This window comes from Nothobranchius furzeri, chromosome 9 (genome assembly GCF_043380555.1).
Source record: "Nothobranchius furzeri strain GRZ-AD chromosome 9, NfurGRZ-RIMD1, whole genome shotgun sequence".
Classification (NCBI taxonomy): Eukaryota; Metazoa; Chordata; class Actinopteri; order Cyprinodontiformes; family Nothobranchiidae; genus Nothobranchius; species Nothobranchius furzeri.
The window spans coordinates 13,456,258-13,472,307 of NC_091749.1; positions in this window are offsets into that span (position 1 = coordinate 13,456,258).

Sequence of the window (16,050 nt, forward strand, 5' to 3'; positions counted from 1 at the left end):
TCTTGCTTGGACCTCTCTCCTGGAGGCGCTCAGTTACACCGAGTAGTGACATGTGGCAAGACGCTCCTCGGGGCGGGTCTTGCTTGGGCCTCTCTCCTGGAGGCGCTCAGTCAGACCGAGTGCTGACATAAGGCAAGATGCTCCTCGCTGCGCGTCTTGCTGGGGCCTCTCTCCTGGAGGTGCTCAATCAGACCCAGTGTTGACATGTGGCAAGACGCTCCTCGGGGCGCGTCTTGCTTGGGCCTCTCTCCTGGAGGCGCTCAGTCAGACCGAGTGCTGACATTTGGCAAGACGCTCCTCGGGGCGCATCTTGCTTGGGCTTCTCTCCTGGAGGCCCTCAGTCAGACCCAGTGTTGACATGTGGCAAGACGCTCCTCGGGGCGCATCTTGCTTGGGCTTCTCTCCTGGAGGCGCTCAGTCAGACCGAGTGCTGACAAGTGGCAAGACGCTCCTCGGGGCGCATCTTGCTTGGGCTTCTCTCCTGGAGGCCCTCAGTCAGACCCAGTGTTGACATGTGGCAAGACGCTCCTCGGGGCGCGTCTTGCTTGGGCTTCTCTCCTGGAGGCCCTCAGTCAGACCCATTGTTGACATGTGGCAAGACGCTCCTCGGGGCACGTCTTGCTTGGACCTCCCTCCTGGAGGCGCTCAGTCAGACCGAGTAGTGACATGTGGCAAGACGCTCCTCGGGGCGTGTCTTGCTTGGACCTCTCTCCTGGAGGCGCTCAGTTAGACCGAGTAGTGACATGTGGCAAGACGCTCCTCGGGGCGGGTCTTGCTTGGGCCTCTCTCCTGGAGGCGCTCAGTCAGACCGAGTGCTAACATAAGGCAAGACGATCCTCGGGGCGCGTCTTGCTTGGGCCTCTCTCCTGGAGGCGCTCAGTCAGACCGAGTGCTGACATGTGGCAAGACGCTCCTCGGGGCGCATCTTGCTTGGGCTTCTCTACTGGAGGCCCTCAGTCAGACCCAGTGTTGACATGTGGCAAGACGCTCCTCGGGGCGCGTCTTATTTGGGCCTCTCTCCTGGGGGCCCCTCAGTCAGACCCAGTGTTTACATGTGGCAAGACGCTCCTCGGGGCGCGTCTTGCTTGGGCTTCTCTCCTGGAGGCCCTCAGTCAGACCCATTGTTGACATGTGGCAAGACGCTCCTCGGGGCACGTCTTGCTTGGGCCTCTCTCCTGGAGGCGCTCAGTCAGACCGAGAAGTGACATGTGGCAAGACGCTCCTCGGGGCGTGTCTTGCTTGGACCTCCTTCCTGGAGGCGCTCAGTCAGACCGAGTAGTGACATGTGGCAAGACGCTCCTCGGGGCGTGTCTTGCTTGGACCTCTCTCCTGGAGGCGCTCAATTAGACCGAGTAGTGACATGTGGCAAGACGCTCCTCGGGGCGCGTCTTGCTTGGGCTTCTCTCCTGGAGGCCCTCAGTCAGACCCATTGTTGACATGTGGCAAGACGCTGCTCGGGGTGCGTCTTGCTTGGGCCTCTCTCCTGGAGGCGCTCAGTCAGACCGAGTGCTGACATGTGGCAAGACGCTCCTCGGGGCGCATCTTGCTTGGGCTTCTCTCCTGGAGGCCCTCAGTCAGACCCAGTGTTGACATGTGGCAAGACGCTCCTCGGGGCGCGTCTTATTTGGGCCTCTCTCCTGGGGGCCCTCAGTCAGACCGAGTGCTGACATTTGGCAAGACGCTCCTCGGGGCGCATCTTGCTTGGGCTTCTCTCCTGGAGGCCCTCAGTCAGACCCAGTGTTGACATGTGGCAAGACGCTCCTCGGGGCGCATCTTGCTTGGGCTTCTCTCCTGGAGGCGCTCAGTCAGACCGAGTGCTGACATGTGGCAAGACGCTCCTCGGGGCGCATCTTGCTTGGGCTTCTCTCCTGGAGGCCCTCAGTCAGACCCAGTGTTGACATGTGGCAAGACGCTCCTCGGGGCGCGTCTTGCTTGGGCTTCTCTCCTGGAGGCCCTCAGTCAGACCCATTGTTGACATGTGGCAAGACGCTCCTCGGGGCACGTCTTGCTTGGACCTCCCTCCTGGAGGCGCTCAGTCAGACCGAGTAGTGACATGTGGCAAGACGCTCCTCGGGGCGTGTCTTGCTTGGACCTCTCTCATGGAGGCGCTCAGACCGAGTAGTGACATGTGGCAAGACGCTCCTCGGGGCGGGTCTTGCTTGGGCCTCTCTCCTGGAGGCGCTCAGTCAGACCGAGTGCTAACATAAGGCAAGATGCTCCTCGCGGCGCGTCTTGCTGGGGCCTCTCTCCTGGAGGTGCTCAATCAGACCCAGTGTTCACAGGTGGCAAGACGCTTCTCGGGGCGCGTCTTGCTTGGGCCTCTCTCCTGGAGGCGCTCAGTCAGACCCAGTGTTGACATGTGGCAAGACGCTCCTCGGGGCGCGTCTTGCTTGGGCTTCTCTCCTGGAGGCGCTCAGTCAGACCGAGTGCTGACATGTGGCAAGACGCTCCTCGGGGCGCGTCTTGCTTGGGCTTCTCTCCTGGAGGCCCTCAGTCAGACCCATTGTTGACATGTGGCAAGACGCTGCTCGGGGCGCGTCTTGCTTGGGCCTCTCTCCTGGAGGCGCTCAGTCAGACCGAGTGCTGACATGTGGCAAGACGCTCCTCGGGGCGCATCTTGCTTGGGCTTCTCTCCTGGAGGCCCTCAGTCAGACCCAGTGTTGACATGTGGCAAGACGCTCCTCGGGGTGCGTCTTATTTGGGCCTCTCTCCTGGGGGCCCTCAGTCAGACCCAGTGTTGACATGTGGCAAGACGCTCCTCGGGGCGCGTCTTGCTTGGGCTTCTCTCCTGGAGGCCCTCAGTCAGACCCATTGTTGACATGTGGCAAGACGCTCCTCAGGGCACGTCTTGCTTGGACCTCCCTCCTGGAGGCGCTCAGTCAGACCGAGTAGTGACATGTGGCAAGACGCTCCTCGGGGCGTGTCTTGCTTGGACCTCTCTCCTGGAGGAGCTCAGTTACACCGAGTAGTGACATGTGGCAAGACGCTCCTCGGGGCGGGTCTTGCTTGGGCCTCTCTCCTGGAGGCGCTCAGTCAAACCGAGTGCTGACATAAGGCAAGATGCTCCTCGCTGCGCGTCTTGCTGGGGCCTCTCTCCTGGAGGTGCTCAATCAGACCCAGTGTTCACATGTGGCAAGACGCTCCTCGGGGCGCGTCTTGCTTGGGCCTCTCTCCTGGAGGCGCTCAGTCAGACCCAGTGTTGACATGTGGCAAGACGCTCCTCAAGGCACGTCTTGCTTGGGCCTCTCTCCTGGAGGCGCTCAGGCAGACCGAGTGCTGACATTTGGCAAGACGCTCCTCGGGGCGCATCTTGCTTGGGCTTCTCTCCTGGAGGCCCTCAGTCAGACCCAGTGTTGACATGTGGCAAGACGCTCCTCGGGGCGCATCTTGCTTGGGCTTCTCTCCTGGAGGCGCTCAGTCAGACCGAGTGCTGACATGTGGCAAGACGCTCCTCGGGGCGCATCTTGCTTGGGCTTCTCTCCTGGAGGCCCTCAGTCAGACCCAGTGTTGACATGTGGCAAGACGCTCCTCGGGGCGCGTCTTGCTTGGGCTTCTCTCCTGGAGGCCCTCAGTCAGACCCATTGTTGACATGTGGCAAGACGCTCCTCGGGGCACGTCTTGCTTGGACCTCCCTCCTGGAGGCGCTCAGTCAGACCGAGTAGTGACATGTGGCAAGACGCTCCTCGGGGCGTGTCTTGCTTGGACCTCTCTCCTGGAGGCGCTCAGTTAGACCGAGTAGTGACATGTGGCAAGACGCTCCTCGGGGCGGGTCTTGCTTGGGCCTCTCTCCTGGAGGCGCTCAGTCAGACCGAGTGCTAACATAAGGCAAGATGCTCCTCGCGGCGCGTCTTGCTGGGGCCTCTCTCCTGGAGGTGCTCAATCAGACCCAGTGTTCACAGGTGGCAAGACGCTCCTCGGGGCGCGTCTTGCTTGGGCCTCTCTCCTGGAGGCGCTCAGTCAGACCCAGTGTTGACATGTGGCAAGACGCTCCTCGGGCCGTGTCTTGCTTGGACCTCTCTCCTGGAGGCGCTCAATTAGACCGAGTAGTGACATGTGGCAAGACGCTCCTCGGGGCGGGTCTTGCAAAGGCCTCTCTCCTGGAGGCGCTCAGTCAGACCGACTGCTGACATAAGGCAAGATGCTCCTCGCGGCGCGTCTTGCTGGGGCCTCTCTCCTGGAGGTGCTCAATCAGACCCAGTGGTGACACGTGGCAAGACACTCCTCGGGGCGCGTCTTGCTTGGGCCTCTCTCCTGGAGGCGCTCAGTCAGACCGAGTGCTGACATGTGGCAAGAAGCTCCTCGGGGCGCGTCTTGCTTGGGCTTCTCTCCTGGAGGCCCTCAGTCAGACCCATTGTTGACATGTGGCAAGACGCTCCTCGGGGCGCGTCTTGCTTGGGCCTCTCTCCAGAAGGCCCTCAATCAGACCCAGTGTTGACACGTGGCAAGACGGTCCTCGGGGCGCTTCTTGCTTGGGCCTCTCTCCTGGAGGCGCTCAGTCAGACCCAGTGGTGACATGTGGCAAGACGCTCCTGGGGCTTGAATTGCTTGGGCCTCTCTCCTGGATGCCCTCTGTCAGACCCAGTGTTGACATGTGGCAAGACTCTCCTCGGGGTGCGTCTTGCTTGGGCTTCTCTCATGGAGGCCCTCAGTCAGACCCAGTGTTGACATGTGTCAAGACGCTCCTCGGGGCGTGTCTTGCTTGGGCCTCTCTCCTGGAGGCTCTCAGTCAGACCCAGTGTTGACATGTGGCAAGACGCTCCTCGGGGCGCTTCTTGCTTGGGCTTCTCTCCTGGAGGCCCTCAGTCAGACCCATTGTTGACATGTGGCAAGACGCTCCTCGGGGCACGTCTTGCTTGGGCCTCTCTCCTGGAGGCGCTCAGTCAGACCGAGTAGTGACATGTGACATGACGCTCCTCGGGGCGCATCTTGCTTGGGCCTCTCTCCTGGAGGCGCTCAGTCAGACCCAGTGTTGACATGTGGCAAGACGCTCCTCGGGGCCCGTCTTGCTTGGGCCTCTCTCCTGGAGGTTCTCAGTCAGGCCCAGTGTTGAAATGTGGCAAGATGCTCCTCGGGGCGCCTCTTGCTGGGGCTTCTCTCATGGAGGCACTCAGTCAGACCCAGTGTTGACATGTGGCAAGACGCTCCTCAGGGCACGTCTTGCCTGGGCCTCTATCCTGCAGGCGCTCAGTCAGACCCAGAGGAGACATGTGTCAAGATGCTCCTCGGGGCGCGTCTTGCTTGGGCCTCTCTCCTGGAGGCGCTCAGTCAGACCGAGTGCTGACATGTGGCAAGACGCTCCTCCGGGCGCGTCTTGCTTGGGCCTCTCTCCTGGAGGCGCTCAGTCAGACCCAGTGTTCACATGTGGCAAGACGCTCCTCGGGGCGCGTCTTGCTTGGGCCTCTCTCCTGGAGGCGCTCAGTCAGACCCAGTGTTGACATGTGGCAAGACGCTCCTCGGGGCACGTCTTGCTTGGGCCTCTCTCCTGGAGGCGCTCAGTCAGACCGAGTGCTGACATGTGGCAAGACGCTCCTCGGGGCGCTTCTTGCTTGGGCCTCTCTCCTGGAGGCGCTCAGTCAGACCCAGTGGTGACATGTGGCAAGACACTCCTCGGGGCGCGTATCGCTTGGGCCTCTCTCCTGGATGCCCTCTGTCAGACCCAGTGTTGACATGTGGCAAGATTCTCCTCGGGGCACGTCTTGCTTGGGCTTCTCTCATGGAGGCCCTCAGTCAGACCCAGTGTTGACATATATTTCAAGACGCTCCTCGGGGCGTGTCTTGCTTGGGCCTCTCTCCTGGAGGCGCTCAGTAAGACCCAGTGTTGACATGTGGCAAGACGCTCCTCGGGGCGCGTCTTGCTTGGGCCTCTCTCCTGGAGGCGCTCAGTCAGACCCAGTGTTGACATGTGGCAAGACGCTCCTCAAGGCACGTCTTGCTTGGGCCTCTCTCCTGGAGGCGCTCAGGCAGACCGAGTGCTGACATTTGGCAAGACGCTCCTCGGGGCGCATCTTGCTTGGGCTTCTCTCCTGGAGGCCCTCAGTCAGACCCAGTGTTGACATGTGGCAAGACGCTCCTCGGGGCGCATCTTGCTTGGGCTTCTCTCCTGGAGGCGCTCAGTCAGACCGAGTGCTGACATGTGGCAAGACGCTCCTCGGGGCGCATCTTGCTTGGGCTTCTCTCCTGGAGGCCCTCAGTCAGACCCAGTGTTGACATGTGGCAAGACGCTCCTCGGGGCGCGTCTTGCTTGGGCTTCTCTCCTGGAGGCCCTCAGTCAGACCCATTGTTGACATGTGGCAAGACGCTCCTCGGGGCACGTCTTGCTTGGACCTCCCTCCTGGAGGCGCTCAGTCAGACCGAGTAGTGACATGTGGCAAGACGCTCCTCGGGGCGTGTCTTGCTTGGACCTCTCTCCTGGAGGCGCTCAGTTAGACCGAGTAGTGACATGTGGCAAGACGCTCCTCGGGGCGGGTCTTGCTTGGGCCTCTCTCCTGGAGGCGCTCAGTCAGACCGAGTGCTAACATAAGGCAAGATGCTCCTCGCGGCGCGTCTTGCTGGGGCCTCTCTCCTGGAGGTGCTCAATCAGACCCAGTGTTCACAGGTGGCAAGACGCTCCTCGGGGCGCGTCTTGCTTGGGCCTCTCTCCTGGAGGCGCTCAGTCAGACCCAGTGTTGACATGTGGCAAGACGCTCCTCGGGCCGTGTCTTGCTTGGACCTCTCTCCTGGAGGCGCTCAATTAGACCGAGTAGTGACATGTGGCAAGACGCTCCTCGGGGCGGGTCTTGCAAAGGCCTCTCTCCTGGAGGCGCTCAGTCAGACCGACTGCTGACATAAGGCAAGATGCTCCTCGCGGCGCGTCTTGCTGGGGCCTCTCTCCTGGAGGTGCTCAATCAGACCCAGTGGTGACACGTGGCAAGACACTCCTCGGGGCGCGTCTTGCTTGGGCCTCTCTCCTGGAGGCGCTCAGTCAGACCGAGTGCTGACATGTGGCAAGAAGCTCCTCGGGGCGCGTCTTGCTTGGGCTTCTCTCCTGGAGGCCCTCAGTCAGACCCATTGTTGACATGTGGCAAGACGCTCCTCGGGGCGCGTCTTGCTTGGGCCTCTCTCCAGAAGGCCCTCAATCAGACCCAGTGTTGACACGTGGCAAGACGGTCCTCGGGGCGCTTCTTGCTTGGGCCTCTCTCCTGGAGGCGCTCAGTCAGACCCAGTGGTGACATGTGGCAAGACGCTCCTGGGGCTTGAATTGCTTGGGCCTCTCTCCTGGATGCCCTCTGTCAGACCCAGTGTTGACATGTGGCAAGACTCTCCTCGGGGTGCGTCTTGCTTGGGCTTCTCTCATGGAGGCCCTCAGTCAGACCCAGTGTTGACATGTGTCAAGACGCTCCTCGGGGCGTGTCTTGCTTGGGCCTCTCTCCTGGAGGCTCTCAGTCAGACCCAGTGTTGACATGTGGCAAGACGCTCCTCGGGGCGCTTCTTGCTTGGGCTTCTCTCCTGGAGGCCCTCAGTCAGACCCATTGTTGACATGTGGCAAGACGCTCCTCGGGGCACGTCTTGCTTGGGCCTCTCTCCTGGAGGCGCTCAGTCAGACCGAGTAGTGACATGTGACATGACGCTCCTCGGGGCGCATCTTGCTTGGGCCTCTCTCCTGGAGGCGCTCAGTCAGACCCAGTGTTGACATGTGGCAAGACGCTCCTCGGGGCCCGTCTTGCTTGGGCCTCTCTCCTGGAGGTTCTCAGTCAGGCCCAGTGTTGAAATGTGGCAAGATGCTCCTCGGGGCGCCTCTTGCTGGGGCTTCTCTCATGGAGGCACTCAGTCAGACCCAGTGTTGACATGTGGCAAGACGCTCCTCAGGGCACGTCTTGCCTGGGCCTCTATCCTGCAGGCGCTCAGTCAGACCCAGAGGAGACATGTGTCAAGATGCTCCTCGGGGCGCGTCTTGCTTGGGCCTCTCTCCTGGAGGCGCTCAGTCAGACCGAGTGCTGACATGTGGCAAGACGCTCCTCCGGGCGCGTCTTGCTTGGGCCTCTCTCCTGGAGGCGCTCAGTCAGACCCAGTGTTCACATGTGGCAAGACGCTCCTCGGGGCGCGTCTTGCTTGGGCCTCTCTCCTGGAGGCGCTCAGTCAGACCCAGTGTTGACATGTGGCAAGACGCTCCTCGGGGCACGTCTTGCTTGGGCCTCTCTCCTGGAGGCGCTCAGTCAGACCGAGTGCTGACATGTGGCAAGACGCTCCTCGGGGCGCTTCTTGCTTGGGCCTCTCTCCTGGAGGCGCTCAGTCAGACCCAGTGGTGACATGTGGCAAGACACTCCTCGGGGCGCGTATCGCTTGGGCCTCTCTCCTGGATGCCCTCTGTCAGACCCAGTGTTGACATGTGGCAAGATTCTCCTCGGGGCACGTCTTGCTTGGGCTTCTCTCATGGAGGCCCTCAGTCAGACCCAGTGTTGACATATATTTCAAGACGCTCCTCGGGGCGTGTCTTGCTTGGGCCTCTCTCCTGGAGGCGCTCAGTAAGACCCAGTGTTGACATGTGGCAAGACGCTCCTCAGGGCGCGTCTTGCTTAGACCTCCCTCCTGGAGGCGCTCAGTCAGACCCATTGTTGACATGTGGCAAGACGCTCCTCAGGGCGCGTCATGCTTGGGCCTCTCTCCAGAAGGCCCTCAATCAGACCCAGTGTTGACACGTGGCAAGACGGTCCTCGGGGCGCTTCTTGCTTGTGCCTCTCTCCTGGAGGCGCTCAGTCAGACCCAGTGTTGACATGTGGCAAGACGCTCCTCGGGGCACATCTTGCTTGGGCCTCTCTCCTGGAGGCGTTCAGTCAGACCGAGTGCTGACATGTGGCAAGACGCTCCTCGGGGCGCGTCTTGCTTGGGCTTCTCTCCTGGAGGCCCTCAGTCAGACCCATTGTTGACATGTGGCAAGACGCTCCTCGGGGCGCGTCTTGCTTGGGCCTCTCTCCATAAGGCCCTCAATCAGACCCAGTGTTGACACGTGGCAAGACGCTCCTCGGGGGGCTTCTTGCTTGGGCTTCTCTCCTGGAGGCCCTAGGTCAGACCCAGTGTTGACATGTGGCAAGACGCTCCTCGGGGCGCGTCTTATTTGGGCCTCTCTCCTGGGGGCCCTCAGTCAGACCCAGTTTTGACATGTGGCAAGACGCTCCTCGGGGCGCGTCTTGCTTGGGCTTCTCTCCTGGAGGCCCTCAGTCAGACCCATTGTTGACATGTGGCAAGACGCTGCTCGGGGCGCGTCTTGCTTGGGCCTCTCTCCTGGAGGCGCTCAGTCAGACCGAGTGCTGACATGTGGCAAGACGCTCCTCAGGGCGCATCTTGCTTGGGCTTCTCTCCTGGAGGCCCTCAGTCAGACCCAGTGTTGACATGTGGCAAGACGCTCCTCGGGGCGCGTCTTATTTGGGCCTCTCTCCTGGGGGCCCTCAGTCAGACCCAGTGTTGACATGTGGCAAGACGCTCCTCGGGGCGCGTCTTGCTTGGGCTTCTCTCCTGGAGGCCCTCAGTCAGACCCATTGTTGACATGTGGCAAGACGCTCCTCAGGGCACGTCTTGCTTGGACCTCCCTCCTGGAGGCGCTCAGTCAGACCGAGTAGTGACATGTGGCAAGACGCTCCTCGGGGCGTGTCTTGCTTGGACCTCTCTCCTGGAGGCGCTCAGTTACACCGAGTAGTGACATGTGGCAAGACGCTCCTCGGGGCGGGTCTTGCTTGGGCCTCTCTCCTGGAGGCGCTCAGTCAGACCGAGTGCTGACATAAGGCAAGATGCTCCTCGCTGCGCGTCTTGCTGGGGCCTCTCTCCTGGAGGTGCTCAATCAGACCCAGTGTTCACATGTGGCAAGACGCTCCTCGGGGCGCGTCTTGCTTGGGCCTCTCTCCTGGAGGCGCTCAGTCAGACCCAGTGTTGACATGTGGCAAGACGCTCCTCGGGGCGCGTCTTGCTTGGGCCTCTCTCCTGGAGGCGCTCAGTCAGACCAAGTGCTGACATTTGGCAAGACGCTCCTCGGGGCGCATTTTGCTTGGGCTTCTCTCCTGGAGGCCCTCAGTCAGACCCAGTGTTGACATGTGGCAAGACGCTCCTCGGGGCGCATCTTGCTTGGGCTTCTCTCCTGGAGGCGCTCAGTCAGACCGAGTGGTGACATGTGGCAAGACGCTCCTCGGGGCGCATCTTGCTTGGGCTTCTCTCCTGGAGGCCCTCAGTCAGACCCAGTGTTGACATGTGGCAAGACGCTCCTCGGGGCGCGTCTTGCTTGGGCTTCTCTCCTGGAGGCCCTTAGTCAGACCCATTGTTGACATGTGGCAAGACGCTCCTCGGGGCACGTCTTGCTTGGACCTCCCTCCTGGAGGCGCTCAGTCAGACCGAGTAGTGACATGTGGCAAGACGCTCCTCGGGGCGTGTCTTGCTTGGACCTCTCTCCTGGAGGCGCTCAGTTAGACCGAGTAGTGACATGAGGCAAGACGCTCCTCGGGGCGGGTCTTGCTTGGGCCTCTCTCCTGGAGGCGCTCAGTCAGACCGAGTGCTAACATAAGGCAAGATGCTCCTCGCGGCGCATCTTGCTGGGGCCTCTCTCCTGGAGGTGCTCAATCAGACCCAGTGTTCACAGGTGGCAAGACGCTCCTCGGGGCGCGTCTTGCTTGGGCCTCTCTCCTGGAGGCGCTCAGTCAGACCCAGTGTTGACATGTGGCAAGACGCTTCTCGGGGCGCGTCTTGCTTGGGCCTCTCTCCTGGAGGCACTCAGTCAGACCGAGTGCTGACATGTGGCAAGACGCTCCTCGGGGCGCATCTTGCTTGGGCTTCTCTACTGGAGGCCCTCAGTCAGACCCAGTGTTGACATGTGGCAAGACGCTCCTCGGGGCGCGTCTTATTTGGGCCTCTCTCCTGGGGGCCCCTCAGTCAGACCCAGTGTTGACATGTGGCAAGATGCTCCTCGGGGCGCGTCTTGCTTGGGCTTCTCTCCTGGAGGCCCTCAGTCTGACCCATTGTTGACATGTGGCAAGACGCTCCTCGGGGCACGTCTTGCTTGGGCCTCTCTCCTGGAGGCGCTCAGTCAGACCGAGTGCTGACATGTGGCAAGACGCTCCTCGGGGCGCTTCTTGCTTGGGCCTCTCTCCTGGAGGCGCTCAGTCAGACCCAGTGGTGACATGTGGCAAGACGCTCCTCGGGGCGCGTATCGCTTGGGCCTCTCTCCTGGATGCCCTCTGTCAGACCCAGTGTTGACATGTGGCAAGACTCTCCTCGGGGCGCGTCTTGCTTGGGCTTCTCTCATGGAGGCCCTCAGTCAGACCCAGTGTTGACATGTATTTCAAGACGCTCCTCAGGGCGTGTCTTGCTTGGGCCTCTCTTCTGGAGGCGCTCAGTAAGACCCAGTGTTGACATGTGGCAAGACGCTCCTCAGGGCGCGTCTTGCTTGGACCTCCCTCCTGGAGGCGCTCAGTCAGACCCATTGTTGACATGTGGCAAGACGCTCCTCGGGGCGCTTCATGCTTGGGCCTCTCTCCAGAAGGCCCTCAATCAGACCCAGTGTTGACACGTGGCAAGACGGTCCTCGGGGCGCTTCTTGCTTGTGCCTCTCTCCTGGAGGCGCTCAGTCAGACCCAGTGTTGACATGTGGCAAGACGCTCCTCGGGGCACGTCTTGCTTGGGCCTCTCTCCTGGAGGCGCTCAGTCAGACCAAGTGCTGACATGTGGCAAGACGCTCCTCGGGGCGCGTCTTGCTTGGGCTTCTCTCCTGGAGGCCCTCAGTCAGACCCATTGTTGACATGTGGCAAGACGCTCCTCGGGGCGCGTCTTGCCTGGGCCTCTCTCCATAAGGCCCTCAATCAGACCCAGTGTTGACACGTGGCAAGACGCTCCTCGGGGCGCTTCTTGCTTGGGCTTCTCTCCTGGAGGCCCTAAGTCAGACCCAGTGTTGACATGTGGCAAGACGCTCCTCGGGGCGCGTCTTATTTGGGCCTCTCTCCTGGGGGCCCTCAGTCAGACCCAGTGTTGACATGTGGCAAGACGCTCCTCGGGGCGCATCTTGCTTGGGCTTCTCTCCTGGAGGCCCTCAGTCAGACCCAGTGTTGACATGTGGCAAGACGCTCCTCGGGCCGTGTCTTGCTTGGACCTCTCTCCTGGAGGCGCTCAATTAGACCGAGTAGTGACATGTGGCAAGACGCTCCTCGGGGCGGGTCTTGCAAAGGCCTCTCTCCTGGAGGCGCTCAGTCAGACCGACTGCTGACATAAGGCAAGATGCTCCTCGCGGCGCGTCTTGCTGGGGCCTCTCTCCTGGAGGTGCTCAATCAGACCCAGTGGTGACACGTGGCAAGACACTCCTCGGGGCGCGTCTTGCTTGGGCCTCTCTCCTGGAGGCGCTCAGTCAGACCGAGTGCTGACATGTGGCAAGAAGCTCCTCGGGGCGCGTCTTGCTTGGGCTTCTCTCCTGGAGGCCCTCAGTCAGACCCATTGTTGACATGTGGCAAGACGCTCCTCGGGGCGCGTCTTGCTTGGGCCTCTCTCCAGAAGGCCCTCAATCAGACCCAGTGTTGACACGTGGCAAGACGGTCCTCGGGGCGCTTCTTGCTTGGGCCTCTCTCCTGGAGGCGCTCAGTCAGACCCAGTGGTGACATGTGGCAAGACGCTCCTGGGGCTTGAATTGCTTGGGCCTCTCTCCTGGATGCCCTCTGTCAGACCCAGTGTTGACATGTGGCAAGACTCTCCTCGGGGTGCGTCTTGCTTGGGCTTCTCTCATGGAGGCCCTCAGTCAGACCCAGTGTTGACATGTGTCAAGACGCTCCTCGGGGCGTGTCTTGCTTGGGCCTCTCTCCTGGAGGCTCTCAGTCAGACCCAGTGTTGACATGTGGCAAGACGCTCCTCGGGGCGCTTCTTGCTTGGGCTTCTCTCCTGGAGGCCCTCAGTCAGACCCATTGTTGACATGTGGCAAGACGCTCCTCGGGGCACGTCTTGCTTGGGCCTCTCTCCTGGAGGCGCTCAGTCAGACCGAGTAGTGACATGTGACATGACGCTCCTCGGGGCGCATCTTGCTTGGGCCTCTCTCCTGGAGGCGCTCAGTCAGACCCAGTGTTGACATGTGGCAAGACGCTCCTCGGGGCCCGTCTTGCTTGGGCCTCTCTCCTGGAGGTTCTCAGTCAGGCCCAGTGTTGAAATGTGGCAAGATGCTCCTCGGGGCGCCTCTTGCTGGGGCTTCTCTCATGGAGGCACTCAGTCAGACCCAGTGTTGACATGTGGCAAGACGCTCCTCAGGGCACGTCTTGCCTGGGCCTCTATCCTGCAGGCGCTCAGTCAGACCCAGAGGAGACATGTGTCAAGATGCTCCTCGGGGCGCGTCTTGCTTGGGCCTCTCTCCTGGAGGCGCTCAGTCAGACCGAGTGCTGACATGTGGCAAGACGCTCCTCCGGGCGCGTCTTGCTTGGGCCTCTCTCCTGGAGGCGCTCAGTCAGACCCAGTGTTCACATGTGGCAAGACGCTCCTCGGGGCGAGTCTTGCTTGGGCCTCTCTCCTGGAGGCGCTCAGTCAGACCCAGTGTTGACATGTGGCAAGACGCTCCTCGGGGCACGTCTTGCTTGGGCCTCTCTCCTGGAGGCGCTCAGTCAGACCGAGTGCTGACATGTGGCAAGACGCTCCTCGGGGCGCTTCTTGCTTGGGCCTCTCTCCTGGAGGCGCTCAGTCAGACCCAGTGGTGACATGTGGCAAGACACTCCTCGGGGCGCGTATCGCTTGGGCCTCTCTCCTGGATGCCCTCTGTCAGACCCAGTGTTGACATGTGGCAAGATTCTCCTCGGGGCACGTCTTGCTTGGGCTTCTCTCATGGAGGCCCTCAGTCAGACCCAGTGTTGACATATATTTCAAGACGCTCCTCGGGGCGTGTCTTGCTTGGGCCTCTCTCCTGGAGGCGCTCAGTAAGACCCAGTGTTGACATGTGGCAAGACGCTCCTCAGGGCGCGTCTTGCTTAGACCTCCCTCCTGGAGGCGCTCAGTCAGACCCATTGTTGACATGTGGCAAGACGCTCCTCAGGGCGCGTCATGCTTGGGCCTCTCTCCAGAAGGCCCTCAATCAGACCCAGTGTTGACACGTGGCAAGACGGTCCTCGGGGCGCTTCTTGCTTGTGCCTCTCTCCTGGAGGCGCTCAGTCAGACCCAGTGTTGACATGTGGCAAGACGCTCCTCGGGGCACATCTTGCTTGGGCCTCTCTCCTGGAGGCGTTCAGTCAGACCGAGTGCTGACATGTGGCAAGACGCTCCTCGGGGCGCGTCTTGCTTGGGCTTCTCTCCTGGAGGCCCTCAGTCAGACCCATTGTTGACATGTGGCAAGACGCTCCTCGGGGCGCGTCTTGCTTGGGCCTCTCTCCATAAGGCCCTCAATCAGACCCAGTGTTGACACGTGGCAAGACGCTCCTCGGGGGGCTTCTTGCTTGGGCTTCTCTCCTGGAGGCCCTAGGTCAGACCCAGTGTTGACATGTGGCAAGACGCTCCTCGGGGCGCGTCTTATTTGGGCCTCTCTCCTGGGGGCCCTCAGTCAGACCCAGTTTTGACATGTGGCAAGACGCTCCTCGGGGCGCGTCTTGCTTGGGCTTCTCTCCTGGAGGCCCTCAGTCAGACCCATTGTTGACATGTGGCAAGACGCTGCTCGGGGCGCGTCTTGCTTGGGCCTCTCTCCTGGAGGCGCTCAGTCAGACCGAGTGCTGACATGTGGCAAGACGCTCCTCAGGGCGCATCTTGCTTGGGCTTCTCTCCTGGAGGCCCTCAGTCAGACCCAGTGTTGACATGTGGCAAGACGCTCCTCGGGGCGCGTCTTATTTGGGCCTCTCTCCTGGGGGCCCTCAGTCAGACCCAGTGTTGACATGTGGCAAGACGCTCCTCGGGGCGCGTCTTGCTTGGGCTTCTCTCCTGGAGGCCCTCAGTCAGACCCATTGTTGACATGTGGCAAGACGCTCCTCAGGGCACGTCTTGCTTGGACCTCCCTCCTGGAGGCGCTCAGTCAGACCGAGTAGTGACATGTGGCAAGACGCTCCTCGGGGCGTGTCTTGCTTGGACCTCTCTCCTGGAGGCGCTCAGTTACACCGAGTAGTGACATGTGGCAAGACGCTCCTCGGGGCGGGTCTTGCTTGGGCCTCTCTCCTGGAGGCGCTCAGTCAGACCGAGTGCTGACATAAGGCAAGATGCTCCTCGCTGCGCGTCTTGCTGGGGCCTCTCTCCTGGAGGTGCTCAATCAGACCCAGTGTTCACATGTGGCAAGACGCTCCTCGGGGCGCGTCTTGCTTGGGCCTCTCTCCTGGAGGCGCTCAGTCAGACCCAGTGTTGACATGTGGCAAGACGCTCCTCGGGGCGCGTCTTGCTTGGGCCTCTCTCCTGGAGGCGCTCAGTCAGACCAAGTGCTGACATTTGGCAAGACGCTCCTCGGGGCGCATTTTGCTTGGGCTTCTCTCCTGGAGGCCCTCAGTCAGACCCAGTGTTGACATGTGGCAAGACGCTCCTCGGGGCGCATCTTGCTTGGGCTTCTCTCCTGGAGGCGCTCAGTCAGACCGAGTGGTGACATGTGGCAAGACGCTCCTCGGGGCGCATCTTGCTTGGGCTTCTCTCCTGGAGGCCCTCAGTCAGACCCAGTGTTGACATGTGGCAAGACGCTCCTCGGGGCGCGTCTTGCTTGGGCTTCTCTCCTGGAGGCCCTTAGTCAGACCCATTGTTGACATGTGGCAAGACGCTCCTCGGGGCACGTCTTGCTTGGACCTCCCTCCTGGAGGCGCTCAGTCAGACCGAGTAGTGACATGTGGCAAGACGCTCCTCGGGGCGTGTCTTGCTTGGACCTCTCTCCTGGAGGCGCTCAGTTAGACCGAGTAGTGACATGAGGCAAGACGCTCCTCGGGGCGGGTCTTGCTTGGGCCTCTCTCCTGGAGGCGCTCAGTCAGACCGAGTGCTAACATAAGGCAAGATGCTCCTCGCGGCGCATCTTGCTGGGGCCTCTCTCCTGGAGGTGCTCAATCAGACCCAGTGTTCACAGGTGGCAAGACGCTCCTCGGGGCGCGTCTTGCTTGGGCCTCTCTCCTGGAGGCGCTC